Source organism: Gopherus evgoodei, chromosome 1, assembly GCF_007399415.2.
Source record: "Gopherus evgoodei ecotype Sinaloan lineage chromosome 1, rGopEvg1_v1.p, whole genome shotgun sequence".
Lineage (NCBI taxonomy): Eukaryota > Metazoa > Chordata > Testudines > Testudinidae > Gopherus > Gopherus evgoodei.
The window spans coordinates 286,124,862-286,145,226 of record NC_044322.1 but is presented as its reverse complement, the minus strand read 5'-3'; the positions used below and the strand labels follow the sequence as shown (position 1 = coordinate 286,145,226).

General features: G+C 43.9%; 1 pseudogene; it reads left to right on the top strand.

Moving 5' to 3' along the window:
* The first annotated feature begins 18,909 nt into the window (after positions 1-18,909).
* On the top strand, positions 18,910-19,521 carry LOC115647193 (annotated as a pseudogene).
* The last annotated feature ends 844 nt before the right edge of the window (positions 19,522-20,365 follow it).

Below are 20,365 nucleotides of genomic sequence, written 5' to 3'. Positions count from 1 at the left end.
GTCTGTGATTTGTAAATATCTTTATCAGCTTTTTGGTAAGCAGTCTGAAGCTGAAGCTGTGTAGATGACTTTGATGTAAACATAATTGAATTAGGATCCCTTCTAAATCAAATTATTGGAAAAACAAAGATGAAATAAGATTTGATTATAGACCAGTAGTGTTTTCATAAGCCTCTTGCTAAATATCAACACAATGTTGCTACTTTCCACGCTGAACAGTCTCTTTCAACCAGGACAATGCTACAGCTGTATTGTGATACTTTGAAAATGAGTTACATGACTCAAACTATGTGAGCCAGCAATTATGATTAAGACTATTTGCATAACTAGTCGCTGAATAGGTAGTAAAATGATGTGACATTTTTAATTTCTCTATCTCTCGCTGTCTGGAGGGGAAAAAGCTCTGTTGCTAATACAATTTGGAAAGGAACACACTTTAATTGGTATTTTGCAAGATCAATCAGATTATTTTGGAGATTAGTTTATCACTAAATCAATCTCTTAAACCCTGATTGCTGTCTCTCTGGTATCAGTTCCATCAGTTTTTGTGCTAGTAAAGGTCCTGCTACATCCAAATATTCTGCATCTTTTATTGCTACTTCTTTCAAAAGTATAGCACCAGTATATCAGGAGTATTACAGAATCAGTGGATACTTTGCCCATAGACAGTAAACTTGAAAAATCCTGAGTAAGCTGTAGGAGCTAAATAACTGGGCACAACATACAGGTTTTGGATCAGTAGAAACCTATTTTATATATCTATGCATCTTTCCGATGTAGGTTGTCTATACTGGTAAATACAATAGGAGAAAACAGATTTCCTGATCTGTCTTGACTCCCATCAGATGAAATTACATGACTACAATTATACATGTTATCTGTATGAGTTTATGCAAATCCATGTTGGAGATACCTCTTGCAGTTGGGTGCTACTATGTACTTAATGTTAAAATTAGTACTTACTTTAGCAGCTGAATTGTGTGACAACAGAGATCAAAGCTGCAGGAAACTCCTCTAATTTCATGTTTCACTACAACTTCAAACTTGGGCCACTGAAAGTTTTTCTAAAATTCACAAATGTATGCATTGAAATCTTTTCACTTCTGTATTTTGTGTCCTTTTGCCAAAGCCTAGTAAACTTTAGGGCTTTCAACTGAGTTTCAGAATGACACATGAAATTCACTGAAAAACAAAGTGACATAAGGGGATGGTGGGCACTACATAGGGTCAAAACTGAAGAAAATATTCCCATGAACCTTGCAAAATAATACTTTAGATTATCTCCTGGTCCTGCTTGGAAATTACAGTAGATCATCTCATCCTCTATTTGTACTTCAGGCTAACAGGGAAGTTAATAATAATCATTAATTATAATCAAGTATATGATGATTTTTTGGGCCTAATGCTACAGTCCTGATTCAGTCAACATTCCTATGTTCACCAGTGGGAATTCTGACTAAGCACAGCATGGCTTGATCCCTTTTTATAGCGTGTTGTTATCAGAAGCAGAATATCAAAAGAACTATATTTCACACTTCATTTCCATGACACATGGTTTGGAAAAGGCAGAATAGCATTACTGGCCACAGCTTCAAACATAACCTGCAGGTTTTCACTCCACAGAATGTTATGAATATGGTATAGCCAATTACATTTCATGGTACAGGAGGAAAGCTGCTAACTATGAATATCCTCTAGTGCTAAAGCATTGTGAGGCTCTCATTCACAGATATTGGCCTTCGAGGAGTGGGTGCTGTTTAGCATTCCTCCTCAACAATGAAAATAATTTTCTTTATTATCTGGAGGAAAGGAATTTAGTAGAAAAAAGTGTTAGACTATAAAGATGAGCTACATAAGACCCCCATCTGGATCAGTCTTGTTTTAATGTATGTGAAAGTAGAATGAATTATATTCTAAAAATAAGAATGGATTAAAGAAATGTTGTATGTACCTTTTAAGCAGAAATAAGAAATGTTGAAATACAGGTGCCAGGAAAAGAAACATTTGGCATAAACAAGGGTGCTAATGGCGAAACATTAACAGAAGATCGGTAATAGTTAGTAAGGCAATAAGATATGCATGCCTAGCCCAGGTTCTTGTCAGATTCTGCTTCCTTTGTTATCCTGTTAAGTGCTTGCCCTTTTATCTGTATAAATAAGATAGTTTGTGTCTTGCATGGTGCTCACATTATCTGGGTGTTAGCAGAGCGCTGTGCTAATAAAACAGAGGCCATGTCTACATCTAAAATTTTGCAGCGCTGGTTGTTACAGCTGTATTAGTACAGCTGTATAGGGCCAGCGCTGCAGAGTGGCCACACTTACAGCAACCAGCGCTGCAAGTGGTGTTAGATGTGGCCACACTGCAGCGCTGTTGGGCGGCTTCAAGGGGGGTTCGGGGAACGCGAGAGCAAACCGGGAAAGGAGACCAGCTTCGCCGCGGTTTGCTCTCGCGTTCCCCGAACCACCCTGCAAACCTCAGGGAAGGAGACCTGCTTGTTCGGGGAACGCGAGAGCAAGCTGGGGAAGGAGACCAGTTTGATTACCAGAGGCTTCCTCGGTGATGCTGGGATACCTGCTTATTCCACGGAGGTCAAGAAAAGCGCTGGTAAGTGTCTATACTTGATTACCAGCGCTGGATCACCAGCGCTGGATCCTCTACACCCGAGACAAAACGGGAGTACGGCCAGCGCTGCAAACAGGGAGTTGCAGCGCTGGTGGTGCCCTGCAGATGTGTACACCTCCTAAGTTGCAGCGCTGTAACTCCCTCACCAGCGCTGCAACTTTCTGATGTAGACAAGCCCAGAGTGGTCTGACAAACTGAGTCCTGAGTCTAACTTTGAAAATTTGGAGGTTCCACTGAGATGGCAGCCGTCTTCACTGGGGCTGTGTGATTCCTGACCTTTTTTGTAGGATGACTGTGGCAGCCGGCACCTGGGCCTTTGGCCTGAGCAGTCCTCCACTAGAGCGGAAAGGCGCACAGCCACAGTGAGGTCTACGCCATCGAACCTGTTGGTTCCCACTCTCTTCTGGTAGGGACCCTGGGATCTGACATCAGGAATCTGGTCAGGTAATTATTTCTGTGTTTTGTCCGGACTGAGGACTGTCCTGTCTCTGTGTCTCTCCATCCTCTTGTGGAGTGTTTGAGTCTGGGTGCTGTCTCCGTCCGGGGATCAGCCGACCAAGGGGTTCCTGTCCCCGCGGTCTGAGTGGAATCTGCACAATCACAGCCACACCACACTTTGGGTAAAACCCCTGGTGTGAAAGCAAGGGTGATTGAGGCAGTAGCCTGTGGGCTCCTTTTGTGTGTTGCACCAGGCATCGCTCTGACGAACCTGAATTTCCTTCTTGTGTGACTGGTGTGTGAAGTCCTCCTGTATGGGTAACCAGACGTCTAAGTCGGGACAGTTCCCTAAACGAACGCCGGCTCATTTTATGTATTTAGGATGGGTCCAGACTCCTGTAAATTTCTGGAAAAATGGTCTAGGCTGATTCAGGGGGATCCCAAAACCCAGTGGCCACTGTTAAAATCTTGGAACAAAGACCGAGTGGACGTCTTAAAGGACAAACTCGGCCAACCTAAAACTAAATTGGCTAAAGGAGAGGTTAATTGTTTCATGCAGTGGTGGGAAAAGGCAAATTGTAGGTGGTCAGAATCAAAACTCGCCTCTCTCAAATATTCAAATAATAAGTTAAAAGCTTTATTAAAAGCCTCTTCTCCCACCATCAGACCGAGTGCTCCCGGGATTTGGAGACTGGGGTGAAGGGATCGATCCAACCCCCTTATACTTCCATCTCATTGTAAAAATGACAAAAAGCCCCTTGTTCTGTTCCCCTTTGTCTGCCTCAAAAACTGATTCTTTAGTGTTCCACTACCAATTCAGCAAGGAGGGTGGGCTCCTCAACTAGCCTCCACCCTTCCTGGTCCCTTTCCTTAAACATTTCTTTCAAAATTATGAAATGACCACAATATCACTCACAAACGGTTCATTGGAAAAAGCAGGATCGGGCCCAGACAAGCAGGCAAACAACAGATAAAGAAACTGAAAAATAGATTGGAAGCCTTAAGGGCATAGTGTCAGGAGTAAGAAAAGCAGTAAGTGCAGGCATGAATCCCTGGAGCAATACTTTAAAATAGTTAAATTTGAGTTAAACAAGTGATTTAAGGAAAGAGTGTGTTGCAAGGGGGCAACAGTTGGGGTTTGTTTGCCCGATGTGCGTATCCCCAATGACCACACCGGAGTGGAGAAGCAAGTATCTTTATTTGAGTCAAATAAGGTGCAAGGAGATATAAAATCTCAGGTCATGCACGCATCACTATCCGTTGCCATGTCTTATATACCTTACTTGTTTACAAATATGTTCACAGGTGCTACAATTCATCATTTACAATTCATTAACTACTGGATCTTTTAATTAACTATATCCTTAACGCATACTACTGACCCCCTCCCTTGATCGATTACATCTTGTACCATAAACAAAAGAACACAAGAAAATGATAGCATGAGTTCATGCTATCATTTTAACTTTAAAGGAACATATTGTTTAGCTCGAAAGGCAGTCGTAGGCCTGAGAATGTAAACTTCTGACCCCACGCCATATTGCCAGTTACCTGGAGCCCTGCACCCCCCAACAAGTGAAAAGTTAACTTTACAGAGGCTGGAGAGAATTAAACTTTGTGAAAATGTTAAAAAGGACCATGTTAAAAAGAGAATTCTTGGTTTCTTTGCAGCCATTCTGAAGGGAAAATGGGCCCTTTTCCAAAAGGGTGCTTGTAAATAATCCAAATATATGTACAGCTATGTAAAAACAAAGCAATGTAAAGGAATGTTAAGGAAAAGAACATGTGTATGTATCTATTCGTCTGTGAAAATATGCAAAGTTCTAAAATCTAAACCAGCACGTGGTTTGTAAAACTCCTGTTTTGTAGGTGTAAGATAAATTGGTTTTGTGTTTTTTAATGACACTAAAAATTAATTTGACTCTTTAATTCAAAGTTGCAAAACTGACAGACCTTTTTGCAAGACACAGGTAATTAGTGCTGTTTGGCTTTGGGATTTAGCACTTAGCACTTAACCCTTAAGGGATAACTTGATTCTTTACAAAAATTAAAATGTTTTTAAATAAAGACCAAGTCATGGCTGCAATAGGGCAGTCAAAATCAGGAGAATAGGGAGAGATTCTGGAGTTTTTTTGTTTGTTTGGTTGTTTTTTTGTAACAATAGCAGATAAGAGCTGTAATAAAAGAATAAGAAAATAACAGTGACCCTCTGAAGCAACAGCAGAGGTGAGGTGCACAAAACAAAAAGAAGCAATATTAAAAACATTGAGCCTTAAAATAGCTCTGTGTAATTAGACTGTCACTTTGATAAGGGTACATGAAAACTCTGTAAGAACAAAAGAAACAGTTACACCTTATGTAAAAATTGATGTGGTTTATGATTTTAAAAAGTTATAGTATAGAAGGAATGTGCATTTTCCCTAGGACATATGCGGTGTATATTGTAGAAAAGAAAAAAAGAAATGCAAATGAAACGTGCTGCTGAATTAAAATCCTATTAGGGCTCCAAAAAGAGCCGCAATAGGCTGTGTTTTCTTTTTCAGATCCCTGTGTGTTAAGACAGAGCCTCTGAGCTCTGCTGATGGTTTTGAATCCAAAAGCCAAGCCTGTGCTGATGCAAATTACCTAACTGATAAAGAAAGGTGAGAACTGCCAGCACAAAAGAAGCTGCAAATAAAGAACATACCTGGTCAGCAAACAAATTGCCTACATAAAAGGCATGGTATAACAAGATACCTTTAATAGATTTGAAGCTAATGTTGTTGTTAATATTAAACATTGAAATAAATTTAATGTTAGTAAGTACCCCTGTAACAACTTATAGTGTGTAGGATTTTTGGAAAAATCCTTTAAAGTAATGATGCTTCTCAGCTATTACCTGTGAATAAACTTAAAGCTTAACACAGCAGGAAAAACATTACAAACTTGGTCTGCTATATAAGAGGAAAAATTTGAGGTACACCACCTCATGAATTTAATAACTAAACAGTGGAATAATTTCCACATCCCTTAGAAAGTAGAAGCCATTAAAACCTGGTCTGCCTATACTACAACAACAACAAAACCACACAGGAAAATATGGGGGTAATTCCTCTGTTTTGCCTGCAATAAGCAAGGATCTTTGTAAAAGAACGGAATCTTTAACCAATAATCAATGCCACCCCAAAAGAGGTAGAAAAATGTTACTTTTATCTTTCAGATAATCCAAAGTACTGTATAATGGGCTATGTGTATGTGTTAATTCTTGGGGAAAAGTGTTTAAAAAGTGTTAGCAATCCACCAGAAGACAAATGTAAATGTAATGTAAGTACTGTGTTTACCAATAATCACATTTACTATTTGCCACAACAACAACAAAAAGTCTGTTTACTGTAAGCCCTGATTTAGCTGAGTTCTCTATATTATACACGCAAATGGAGACATGTTAAGAATTGCCACTGCAGAAAGACATAACAGATTACCATTGGTGTTACATATTTTCTGGATGGTCCCCCACAACTACTAGCATACTAATGTTACTACCCCTAATTGTTTTTGGTTTTAAATTGTATGTGTTTAATTGCAATGTTTAAAATGTGCTGTTGGATAAAACAAATGTATGCAAAGCTAGAGCTACAGGCCCAAATCACCTCTCAGTATTTTCCATTACACGGACTAAATAAGAAGTGACACTAGCGATTAATAATCTTAGTGTCAAAGGGGGGATATGTAGGAGCAGGATTTTATAATGTCCCATAAGAATTAATGTATGATTTGATTTCATCCTGCTAGCCATCCTTTTTGAATAGCAGAAAGAAATGACCTCTGGGACTATAAGATTCCATTTTCCCATATGCATTACAAATTGGGCCCTCTCTTAACTCTGTTTTAAGATTTAGTTAGCAAGAAACAGGATTCTCTATTGTGTCTATGTTAAGTAAATTAGAGAAACGTTAAAGGCCTGGGTCTCAATGTAAATTGTCTTGGTTATTGATTGTAAAACTTAGCAAGGTTTAATTTGCAATGCCATTTTGCTCGATATAAAATACTGCTGTTTGTATTCTCAATCTGTTTGTGTGAATGAGAAATGTATGCATCAGGAAAAGATAAGGTGTGAAGGCCATTGTTATAGCCAGAGTCAAGGAAGAAGTAGTAAAGAGACTTAAAGAACATCAAAGAATCACCAGGCACTGCTTACTACCCCGACGGCTGTTAAACTGTCTGGCATCGCAGAGTGGATACATGCTTCATAGTGTAAGAATGCACCACCCCCAGCAAACCAGTCATCACCTCAGGACCACGCAGAGTCAATTTTGACTCCAGAAGAAGACGTAGAGGAACAGCCTGCAATACCTTACAATCTACGCTCTCATAAGGGTTGCCGGAAGCAGACGACTACATAAAGCAAGTCCCAAGAAGAAGCAGTAGTGAGCCTAGTGCCTGTGGCCTGGTGGACATAAAACTGTGACTGCAGTTCCCCAGTTGAGGTTGTCAGAACCAGAAGGGCCTGCCTCCAACATGCACCTCTGGTGGTGCCTGTTCCTCGGCTGTTGGTGTCTTAAGGTCTGGGGAGACCACAATGACAATTCTTTTATCCAGCAGCAAGTGTGGATAGCTCAGACCCTTAATATTTCTAAAGGCTAGTTCTGCAGCCACATCCCAGCCCACTCTCAAACTAGTGTTCCTGTCCTGGCTACCCATTCAATTCCCCAGACCTCACTGGAGGACCTTGTCCGTTTAACACAATATGGAACAGTAATGACACCTGGGCAGAGGCTATTGGCAGTTCCTTTATCCCACTTGGGGGAGTAATACACTATGCAAAAAGCTCCTGAGGTTACAAGCAAAAGTTAAAATAATGGCAAATAAAACTGGAGAAAGTTTAAGATCCTTTGCCAAAGAAACAGGGGTGATCTGACAGATGGCCCTCCAGAACCGTCAGGCATTGAACATAGTGCTGGTGGCCAAAGGAGGGTACTCTGCTCTTATTGGAAAACACCACCAATGAGGTAATAGATCGCGCTAGCCACTTAGAACAAATTGCATATCTTCCCCATGTAGAGCCGAGTTCTTTATGGAAGTGGCTAAGTAACCTGTTCAATTTCTCTGGCATAGAAAACTGGTTGTTTCAGGGAGCCCTGAGTATCCTGTTTGGAATCCGAATGATTTTTGTATGTCTTCAGTTAATCTTCTGTTGCATCCAAAATGGTGTAAGACATGCCACACAGATAGCTGTCCCAAACCAGAATGCTAATATGATGATTTTAAATATCACTGATGAAGAAATAAACAACGATTCATTTATGGAACCCAGTAATTGTTGGTTATGGCGTGAGCTTGACCAAAAGGAGGGATTGTGAAAGTAGAATGAATTATATTGTAAAAATAAGAATGGATTAAAGAAATGTTGTACCTTTAAGCAGAAATAAGAAATGTTGAAATACAGGTGCCAGGAAAAGAAACATTAGGCATAAACAAGGGTGCTAATGGTGAAACATTAACAGAAGATCGGTAATAGTAAGGAAATAAGATATGCATGCCTAGCCCAGGTAAACTTATCAGATTCTACATCCTTTATCTTGTTAAGTGCTTGCCCTTTTATCTGTATAAATAAGATAGTTTGTGTCTTGAATGGTGCTCACATTATCTGGGTGTTATTAGCAGAGCGCTGTGCTAATAAAACAGAGTGGTCTGACAAACTGTGAGGGTATGGCTACACTTACATTTGTGCAGCACTGGGAATTACAGCTGTGTTCGTACAGCTGTGTAGGGACAGCACTGCAGTGTGGCCACACTGACAGCTGCCAGCTCTGCAGTGTGGCCACATTTGCAGCATTTGCAGTGCTGTTGGGAGTGGTGCATTGTGGGCAGCTATCCCACAGAGCACCTCGTCCCATTTTGGCGCTGTGGGTTGTGGGAAGGGGAAGGAAGGGTGCGGGTCATTCCGCTTCCTGTCCCAACACCCCGTGTTGCATCGCTACACATTCCAAGCAGTTTGGCGCCACTGTGAGTCTGCAGCATGATTTCTGTTACAAATGGAGCCCGAGCTGCTGAGGACCTTGTTGATGAATGTTGCCAACACATCACATTTGGCAGTTGAGCTATTCCTTCAGCTCCAAAGTGAAAGTGAGGAGTCAGACGATGATATGGATTCGCCTGACGCACAAGACACTAACTTGCTTTTGGCAGTAACGGACGTGCTCAGCACCATGGAATGCCACCTTTGGGCTTGGGAAACAAGCACTGAGTGGTGGGATCACATCGTCCTGCAAGCCTGGGATGACGAGCAGTGGCTGCAGAACTTTTGGATGAGAAAAGCCACTTTCATGGGACTGTGTGCTGAGCTCACCCCTACCCTGTGGCGCAAGGACACGAGATTGAGAGTTGCCCTGCCAGTGGAGAAGTGGGTGGCTATTGCAATCTGGAAGCTGGCAACTCCAGACGGCTACCGATCAGTCACGAACCAGTTTGGAGTGGGAAAGTCGACTGTTGGAATAGTGTTGATGCAAGTTTGCACGGCCATTAATCGCACCCTGCTAAGAAGAACTTTGACTCTGGGGAACGTGCAGAACATTCTGGATGGCTTTGCACAAATGGGTTTCCCTAACTGTGGAGGGGCGATAGATGGGACCACCCCACCTGGCATCCGAGTACATTAATCGCAAGGGGTATTTCTCTGTGGTTCTCCAAGCGCTTGTGGATCACGGTGGGCGTTTCACTGACATTTACTCAGGATGGCCTGGAAAGGTGCATGATGCACGCATCTTTCGGAACAGTGCCCTGTTCAGGAAGCTGCTGGCCGGGACTTTTTTCCCAGACCGCAAGATCACAGTAGGGGACGTCGAAATGCCCATTGTGATCCTTGGAGACTCCGCTTACCCCTTAATGCCATGGCTCATGAAACCGTATACAGGGAAGCTTGACAGGAGCAAGGACTGGTTCAACTACAGGCTGAGCCGGTGCAGAATGACTGTGGAGTGTGCTTTTGGCCGTTTGAAGGGACGCTGGAGGTGTCTTTATGGGAAGCTAGATTTGAGGGGAAGCAGCATCCCCACTGTTATATCTGCGTGCTGTACCCTCCATAATATTTGTGAAGGGAAGGGTGAAACATTCAGTGAGGAATGGACCTCCGAGGTTCGATGCCTAGAGGCTGAATTTGCACAGCCAGAGAGCAGGGCTACTAGAGAGGCCCAGCAGAGGGCTTCAAGGATTAGGGATGCCTTAAGGGAGCAATATGAGGCTGAAAGCCAACAGTAATGTTTAGTGCCTTGCATGGGTGTGAAGTGCAATGGTTACAATGATTTGCTGTGCCTGTTTTTTCCCTTGGGGTACAGTATTTCTCACTTTCTGCAATAATAAAAAATGTTTTAACAGCCAAGAAGTCATTTATTCAAAATACAGTACATAAAAGGGCAGGGGGGTAGGGTGGTGGACTGTACATTCAGAGGTTTGAATATGTCCTGCCTGGATTGCTGTTCAATGCCTGCTGCACTTCAGGATTAATATGCTCCATGGTGATGGGGGTTGAGTGCATAGGGTAAGGGTTGTAGTTCTCAGGGCTGGTAGGTGAACGTACAGGTGTTGGGGGTAGCTGGTGGTGGTAAGAACCAGGCTGCTGGAGAAAGGTGTTTTGGGCAAACACTGGGGAACAAGGGAGAGAGCTTTGGGGGGGGAGGGGGTTACCACGGTACTGATCTGCCTGCGTGGCTACGAGAGACTGCATACAGTCCGTTTGGCGCACCAGGAGGCTTATCAGGTTCTTTGTGCTTTTCTTGGTAGCCAATTCCTTTCTCCTCCTCTGTGTTTCCCTCCACTCATGCATTTTCTCTCTCCAGTCCTGCAGCCTCTTACTCTCTCTGGCATACTGATTCATAACTGCTTTGACCAAATCTTCCTCGTTTTTCCTTGGCTTCTTCCTCAAGTTCTGTAGTCTTTGAGTAGGCTGTGATAGGGCTGGAGGATTCAAGGACACTGAAAGAAAACAGAAATAGAAACATTTAATACAGAGGCTACATTGTTTATTATCACAGTGAAGGAGTTTGTAGACTATTTGTAGCATCATTTACACATAGCAAACATAGCACAGAGAGGCCACAGCAGCTAAGACAGGGCAAGTACTGGGGTGAGTGTTTCTGCCGCGACTCACCTGGGAAGGGGAACTGCTTGAGTCAGGGCTCACTGGGGTTTCTGTGCATTGGGGAAAGCAGAGAGCAGCTGCGGGGGGGGACCTGTACTGAACACTATCCCTACGTTTTCAACAGGATTTTCTACTGCCAGATATATCACTGCTGCGTGTTACCTGGGAAGAGAGGGAGGGTCTTCTACAGCAATGTGGATTCCGCCCTGGTCCCTATGCAGCTTGCCTGTATGCAGCAATGGTCCCCCACCCCTCGCAGCACAGTGGCGCGGACGCGTTAGCCTGACTGGGACAAGGACCACGGTTGCTCTCCCTATAAACTTGCGCTAGCACATTGCCCATGCTCTGGTTGAAACTTTTGAAGAGATTACCGAGGCCGATTACAGAGACGTGATAGACCAAATCAATGGGCTTTTCCACATCTAGGCATGCATGCAGGCAGCCATAACCCTTCCTCCTCTCCCAAAATAGTTCCATCCTAAAAATAAAATCTGCTTACTAGGAACCTGCTCCTCTGCTTCTTCACCTACAAGTTCCAGCTGCTGCGACTGGCTAGCTTCCTCCTGGCTTGAGAAAAGCTCTTGGCTGCATGCCTCCTGGGACTCCGGGGTGTCTCCCTCCACCCCAGTAGCCTCAGTCTCTGCTTCATCTACACCTTCCCCCACTTCTCCCTGCTCTGAACTCTCCATCGTGCTCCTCGGATTGGCAGTGAGGTCACACTCAAGTATGGCATCCAGCTCCTTGTAAAAATGGCAGGTCGTGGGGGCAGCTCCTGAGCGGCGGTTTCCCTCACGGGCTTTGCAATAGGCACTGTGCAGCTCCTTTACTTTTACCCTGCACTGCAACGTGTCCTGTTCATGGCCCCTTAGCAGCAAGGACTTTGATATCTGCCCACACGTATCATAATTGCTCTGGCTGGAGCGCAGCTGTGACTGCACAGCTTCCTCTCCCCAAACACTGATGAGGTCCTGCAGCTCAGAAATGTTCCATGCTGGGGCTTGTTTGGGGCGTGGAGGCATGGTCACTGATTGATTGCATTCCACACCTGGCTGAGCAAACAGGAAGGGGATTTTTAAAATTCCCGGGGCATTTAAAGGATGGGTCACCTGAGCCCAGGGCAGTAGAGTGTGAAACGATGAGCAGAGTGGCTGAAAAGGTATGCTGGGATACCTCCTAATACCCTGGAGGCCAATAAAAGCGCTTTTGGTGGCCACACTTGATGACCAGCGCTGCATCACCAGCGCTGGAATCGCTATACCGCAAGCAGACCAGGTGTGTACAGCCAGCGCTGCAACCAGGGAGTTGCAGCGCTGGCCATGCTTTGCAAGTGTGGACACAGAGTGAGTTGCAGTGCTGTAACCCCATCACCAGCGCTGCAACTCTCTAGTGTAGCCAAGTCCTGAGTCTAACTTTGACATGTATTTATTAGGTACAACCACAGCAGAAGAGAAACCAATGACTGGCTTGTATCCTTGGAATAGAATGGAAATGAACATATAAGTTACCTCAAGAGTTGGGTTGGAAACAGTTTTCTTGTCATATGCAAATTTTCAAGATTTCAGAAACTGGGCTACAGAAACTGACTATAGTTTGGTGGTCAGGGCACTCACTTCACACTCAAACAATGTAGGGGTTTGAACAGTGACAGATTAATGATTTTGCTACCCCTAGTGTAAGGATATTAAAGAAGGTACTAATAGTGATTCTTCCAAGTGACAGTGACCCCCTAGTTTCACCAAGTACAAAAATCTTTTAGTTCTTCTGTTAAAACTTGTAAGCTAACATCTGCAGAAACCATTGATTGTATCTGTCCTGTGAAAGATACTCTATTACTATGTAAAACTTACAAACACGTTAATTGACTTTGTTTTTGAAGTAAACACTATGCTAGTCTTAAGCTGTAATTGATACAGTGTAAACAAACAGACCCCCCCACCCTCTGTGATTACAGGGCCAGGAGTCTCATATGAATTAACACACACCCCAAAAGTGGTGAAGACAGTAAATTAAAATATGGTTAAGATATGGATGTATGTTGATGAATGCTTGATATACATGAATAGTTAGGGAGATGCCAGCCTAGAAAGGGAGTATCCATCGGCCGAAGAATGTGTCAAGTGGACCACCAGACAACCCCCGGAGGGTAAACCGGGATCCACCCCATCACCTGGAAGGATAAGAAACACAAAACGTTGGACAGTGTGAAGCCACCAGGAATGTGCCATCTGCTGATTGAGTCAGCAACAGCAGGATGAAACAGCTCCCATAGACTAACATAGGAATTAATTCCTATAAGAATGAACTCCCAAGACTGAGGACTTTGAGTCTCTGGTTCTGCTGCCAACCTCCAGGAGCATCAGGTGCATCTGACACAGACTCGGCTCCATCCTCATGACCAAGATACCTGGCCAGTAACTTGGCATGAGCAACTTCTAGGCTGGTAACTATAACACCTATACAGAACTTGAATATGATTGTGTGAATGAATATATATATGTGTGTGTATAAGGAATAAGTAGTAATAGGAATTAGTCAAACAAAGTTGTTTACTTTTATCTTTTGCTTTATTATTATATTTACAATAAATGTGGCATTTTTCCCTTGTCCCTCTTAATAAGATCCTGCTGTTTTTTATTATATTGGTATAACGCTAGGCCCAGAGTTTTTTGCCACCCCAAGATCGCAAGTGCCGAAGCAAAACAAAACAAAACTTCCGAGTGCCAAAGCAAAATATAAAACCTTCCAAGAACGCAAGTGCTGCCCCTGCAAATTTGTTGGCCTAGGTGATAATACGCTGCTGGGTTTGAACCTGCATCTCTCACAGGTGTTGTGAGTCCTGTAAATGCAGTTCCTCATCTCTAGGGCACAGCCTCAAGCCCTGACATGGCACTGTAGTTTATTTCACCTCTTGCGCCCCTTTTGGTGGCCACTTCCTTGGCCTCACAATGGCCAGTTCCATCTTCTCTCAACTCTGTCTCTGAGTCTTCTGTGGCTCAGCTCTCTGGCCAAATCACATAATTAATAAAGGTCTATCTTAAATTTCACCATGTCTATACTTATGCTTTTTCTGCCTCTCTCAGTCTCAACTGAAATCTTCTGCTTCCTGGTCTCAGCAGGGATTCCCTTGAACTGCTTCTTCCTCAGCAGGATTCTTCTTCTGCTTCCTTTCACCAAGGATGCCAGCAGCTTGCCTCTAAGAATCTCCCTGTTCCTTGTAAGCCCTATGTCAGGCCTCCACCACAATAACCTACTTTACTCCCTGGGGATCTCTTTCTCCTGTTGCAGGTTCTAACTGAGGGCGGAATCTACTACACATCCAGTGGCTCTTCCAAGAGGATAGCTCCCATTGTTTCTCCCTCTACTGAGTTCCCAGCTCTGTTTTAAGAAGGACATGTCCTGCTTCACCACCACATCTGGGGCCAGTCTTTTTAATTAAACCTCATTACACCAAGCTGGAGTTGTTAATTAGCCCTTATGTTGACAGCTCATCAGTAAGGCTGAGCAATAGGTGCTGAGTCATGGGCAAGGCTGAGCCCAGCTTGCCTGAAAGGGCCAGCCAGACTGTAACAATCACAGAATCATAGAAGATTAGGGTTGGAAGAGACCTCAGAAGGTCACCTAGTCCAACCCCCGCTCAAAGCAGGACCTAATCCCCAACTAAATCATCCCAGCCAGGGCTTTGCCAAACCAGACTTTAAAAACCTCTAAGGAAGGAGATTCCACGGCCTCCCTAGGTAACCCATTCCAGTGCTTCTCTATCTTCCTAGTGAAATAGTGTTTCCTAATATCCAACCTAGACCTCCCCCACTGCAACTTGACATGATGTGTCTAGAAAGGTTATTACTGGAGCAGCACTAATTTTGCCCATCTGAATCCTCAGACAGGGGTAACTTTTTTGGGAAAATGCAGGAGAAGAGAAGGAAGAACAATTCTCTCACTTTTTTTCCCCCTCAGGGCAGCTATTTGAACTTGCTTAGGGGTTTCAACTGACATGAAGTGAAGGACATAAATCCACACCAGGTAGAGGTTAAGCATAGGAGTTTATTTCGCACAGCACTGGCGGAGTGTCACCTTGCTTATTAGGCTTAGAGACACCAGCAATCAGTTGATTACAATAGGATATATATTGCCCAAATTGCAATCCCAGTTATATTGAAATGGCATGTATAGGGGCTTAGGCCTGGCCTACACTTAATAGTTAGATTGACATAGCTGTGTTGCACAGGACTGTGAAAAAGTCACATCCCTGAAAGTCAACCTAATCCAGTTTGTAGACATGGCTACACCTGCTTGAGGAAATGCATTATCTACATCAACAGAAGAACCCCTTCTTTTGCTGTAGCAAGCATATACACTACAGTGCTATAGCAGCATAGGTGCAGCACTGTAGCTGTGCCATTAAGCTCCCATAGTGGACACATGGCCATATCCTACATATTCCTACACAAACAAAGGGCCTTCTTGCAGTGGAACTATCAGGACACGAGTTTGCAGCAGCAGAGCAGCTGCCCCTCTGCATACAGAATGAGTGTGGTGGTATGGCAGGCAAGGTATGGCAGTAACTCGATGCAAAAACATCAGAAGCGCTGTTGAACTGAAAATTTTCAGATTCAGTTTTTTACGGTTTGCTTCTGGCTATACAAATACACCATCTCTACACCTCTAAGGGTTGCACCAGGGCTGTCCTTAGCCATAGGCAGAACAGGCAGCCGCCTAGGGCACCACTAGGTCTGGGGGCACTGCTCTGCTGGGAGCCCGGACAGATGGGAAGCAGTGGAGCATGTAAGAGCAGGGCTGCTGGGTCCTATTGAGAGATGAATGCAGCACAGTCTGAGGGAGGGGATTGGCTGCTGGGGTCTCTGGGAAGGTGTGGAGGAAGGAACTCACCTGTAGGGTGACCAGATGTCCCGATTTTATAGGGACAGTCCTGATTTTTGGGTCTTTTTCTTATATAGGCTCCTATTCACCCCCACCCCCACCCCCGTCCCAATTTTTTGCATTTGCTGTCTGGTCACCCTTGGTGGGGTAATCGGTACCTATATAAGACAGCCCCAAATATCGGGACTGGCCCTATAAAATCAGGACACATCTCTCCCCCAGGCTGGCAGTGATCCATCTCATCCGGGTGGAGCTGTTCAGGGCAGGATGAGCTGCTGTGCCTCCATGGGTGTCCCGTCCCTGAGATCTGATGCTGTGCTAACTTCACCATGGTCCGTTGGGCTGGCAGTGGCACCCATTGGTGTCTGATCAGACCTCAGGGTTTGCTGTTACCACTCTGCACCCCAAGAGGTGGATTTTGAGGTCCTGCAGTTTTCCACCTATCTCCTCCTCTACTGCAGCTGTTGGACCAGCAGGCTGGGGGGTGAGCCAAGCACGAAAGCAGTACTGTGTTGCCATTTAGATTGTCATTTAACAAATTTGTTTGCCAAAAATGCTTGCTAACAATCCTGAATTCAATTTCAATATTATTTTTTTAAAAATCAATATTTTAGCCAAAAACAGAAAATTAAGTTGTTGACAATTTTTTGTCACAAGTTTGGTATGGGGAAGGGAGTGGGCCAGTTTTCATCAGAGAAACAAAAAATGTTGACTGACTTTCCTATAGCCCTGTTACTGCTAAATAGAGCCCTCCAACAACTGTAATATGCTCATCTCCTTACTAATATATAGAGCAAGGGTCAGCAACCTACAGCACACGTGCCAAATGTGGCACGTAAGCTGATTTTTGATGGCATGCAGTGGTGGGCTGAGTGGCTCAGCCCGCTAGTGCTCTCATGTTCCGGCTGCTGCCCCATTGCCACCTGGGGTCCTGGCCACTGGCCCCACTCAGCACCCACTGCTGGCCTGGGGACCCCCAAGGAACCCCAGGCTGGCAGCTGGCTGAGCAGGTTGGTGGCTGAGACTCCGGCTGAGCAACTCAACCCACTGTCAGCCGGGCGTTCCATTCACTCAGTTGGTAGAGGGCTGAGCAGGACTAAATTCAAAGAAATAGGAAAACAAGAGCAACTAATGACAAAGTGCATGAACCTAGAGTGGTGTTACCCAACCTTTTTCATCTGGCTGTCACCAGACGAAGGACCGTGGCGGTGGATGAGCATCCGCCGAAATGCCGCTGAAATTTTGCGGCATTTCAACGGTGATGCCTCTGGATGACGCTGCTTATCGGCGGCAAGCGGTATCATCCAGAGGCGTCGCCGCTGAATTTCGTTGGCATTTCGGCGGATGCTCGTCTGCCGGCCAGTATGCTGGTGTACTGAGAGGCCCTTGCAGGCGCCATGGCACCCGCGGACACCATGGCACCCACAGGCACCACGTTGGGGACCCCTGACCTAGAAAGCCTCCTGAAGCACAGCGATCATTTTGATTTAAATGGACTTGAACTGTATGAAGAGTTGAGTACACTGTCATCAATGTTGCCACATGCAAAATCAATGATGGACGTTGTACAGTTTACTCACCAGCAAACTTGTTGACATATATTCTAATGTGTACATTGCCACTCGTATTCTACTGACAATTCCTGTAACAGGAGCATCAGGAGAATGGAGTTTCTCAAAACTAAAGCTCATTAAAAACAATCTCCGCTCTACAAGGAGTCAGGAACACTTGACTGGTCTTGCTATTCTTTCAATCAAACAAGACATCACTTTGTCTTTGTCATACGATGATATTATTACTGATTTTGCAGGCAAAAAAGCCAGAAAGATTGGTTTTAATTAAAACCAAATCCTTGTTTCAATACCTTTGCATAGAAATTTCCAATAAAATGTTGACAAATTAAAAAAATCTATATTATTTGCATCATTCTGTCAAATCAGAATTATTTCTATAGTGCTACTTCTTTAGTGCTAGTTCATCAGCATTACAGTGTGCTTAATTAAGTTAAATTGGTTTTAATAACATCTATGTAGCAAGTTTTCCAGTAGTGTAACCTTGTTTGTGTTGCTAAGAGCAAGACAGGCACAGGTTCACCAGTTTAATAATCTTGCCTAGGACACCATAAATCCTAAGGACGGTCCTGGATTGCACCTGTGTATTTGAGAGCATCATTGGGCCCATATGCCATATGTGTAGACTTATGAATTATGCTGTGGGGAGCAGGGAAGGAGTAACTTCCTCTCTAAAAATTACACCTCTAGTTTCATTCCTCCCAACTTCTTTTATCAAGGTCATTAGGTCTTGACAGACCTTAAGGAGGAAGTTTTGTTGTAGCTGTATCAATCTCAGGATATTAGAGAGACAAGGTGGATGAGGTAATATCCTTCACTGGACTAACTTCTGTTGGTGAGAGAGAGAAGCTTTTGAGCTACACCAATCTCTTCCTCAGGTCTGGAAAAGTTACGTAAGACTTGTCTACACTACAAAATTAAGGCAACTAAGTTAGGTCAACCTACAGCCACTGCAGTAATTAAATCAGCTGTTCGTGTCCACCTTACCCTCCTTCTGCCAGTTGTGCACATCCTTACCCGGAGCATTTGCACAGACTTAAGTGAAACATGGAGAGGGGCTGACAGCATGCGTGGAGCTGACTGCTGGAGCCCTGCTGACTGCTAGACCTTTGCTGCCTTGGGCTGACAGCCAGAGGTTAACAGGCCACTTCATCTTGAATGGTCCTTTAGAATATGTGCTAACTACTTATGCTAAACTATCTGTTTGATCTTGTGTTTAGCTGTGACACTCCAAATACTTTCCCCAGACCCGAGGAAGAGCTCTGTGTAGCTCAAAAGCTTATCTCTCTCATCACGCCTCCATCATGGTGCAAGATCAGGAGTGAGAAGGAGAACCCCATGCGTAAGCTGCGCATCTGCAAACTCTGTCTCAATATTTGTGTTGGGGAAAGTGGTGACAGACTCACCTGGGCAGCCAAAGTGCTGGAGCAGCTCACAGGCCAGACTTCTGTCTTCTCAAAGGCTCTATACACTGTCAGATCCTTTGGAATAAGGAGAATGAAAGGATTGCTGTTCACTGCATAGTTCGTGGGGCCAAAGCAGAGGAGATTCTGGAGAAAGGGTTGAAGGTGCGAGAATATGAATTGAGGAAAAACAACTTTTCAGACACTGGGAACTTTGGTTTTGGCATCCAGGAGCACATTGATCTGGGAATTAAATACGATCCCAGCATTGGCATCTTTGGCTTGGACTTCTATGTGGTTCTGGGCAGGCCAGGCTTCAGCACTGCTGACAAGAAATGAAAAACTGGCTCCATTGGAGCCAAGCACAGAATTGGGAAGGAGAAGGCCATGCGTTGGTTCCAGAAGAAGTATGATGGCATCATCCTTCCTGGCAAATGAGCAGTTCCAGTTACCAAAAATGCGAATAAAATTTTTTAACATTTAAAAAAAAAAAGTTGGTCCAAAGAAAGATGCTGCCTAACATACCTTGTCTCTCTTAAGGAGGAAGCAATTTGCAAATGAGTTCATGCATATATACAAAGTATCAGAGGGGTAGCTGTGTTAGTCTGTATCCACAAAAACAACAAGGAGTCCAGTGGCACCTTAAAGACTAACAGATTTATTTGGGCACAAGCTTTTGTGGGTAAAAAACTCCATTTTTTTACCCACAAAAGCTTATGCCCAAATAAATCTGTTAGTCTTTAAGGTGCCACTGGACTCCTTGTTGTTTTCATGCATATACAGTGTCATTTTAGCCAGAGGGGTACAATTTGGTTATCTTTCTTAGTTAAATGATGAGAAAAGCTGGGATCTGTGGGGATCACTCTGAATGTCTTAGGAGGCTGTAGAAACCTTACATTGATAAGTCACACTGAATACATTATCTAACAAAATTTAGCAAACTACTTATATCATCCAATGGCAACTGCAGTAGCACTTCTGTAGTTTCAGGAGACAATCTACAGAATCGTAAGGAATCTACGTTAGTGCCTCCAGGATTTGGCTAGGCCTTGTGTTTTTTGCAATCTGCTCTGTGGGTTGTATACACTTGGTGCCAGTATGTTGATGGATCTTTTGTGAAGCTCTGTAAATATTTTCTTTCTTTTTGCGCATTATATTAAACATTACAGGTGGAGAATGATCTTTCTGTGTCTGAACAGCAGTGCGTTGTGAAAGTCCTTATCAGTGAACCCATGTCAAATACATTATGTTTAACTGTTCACCCCGTCTAGTGCCTTTTAAAGAACACCCAGTGAAGCGAATGATTTATCTCATTATTCTCTGTGTGAATAGTAAGG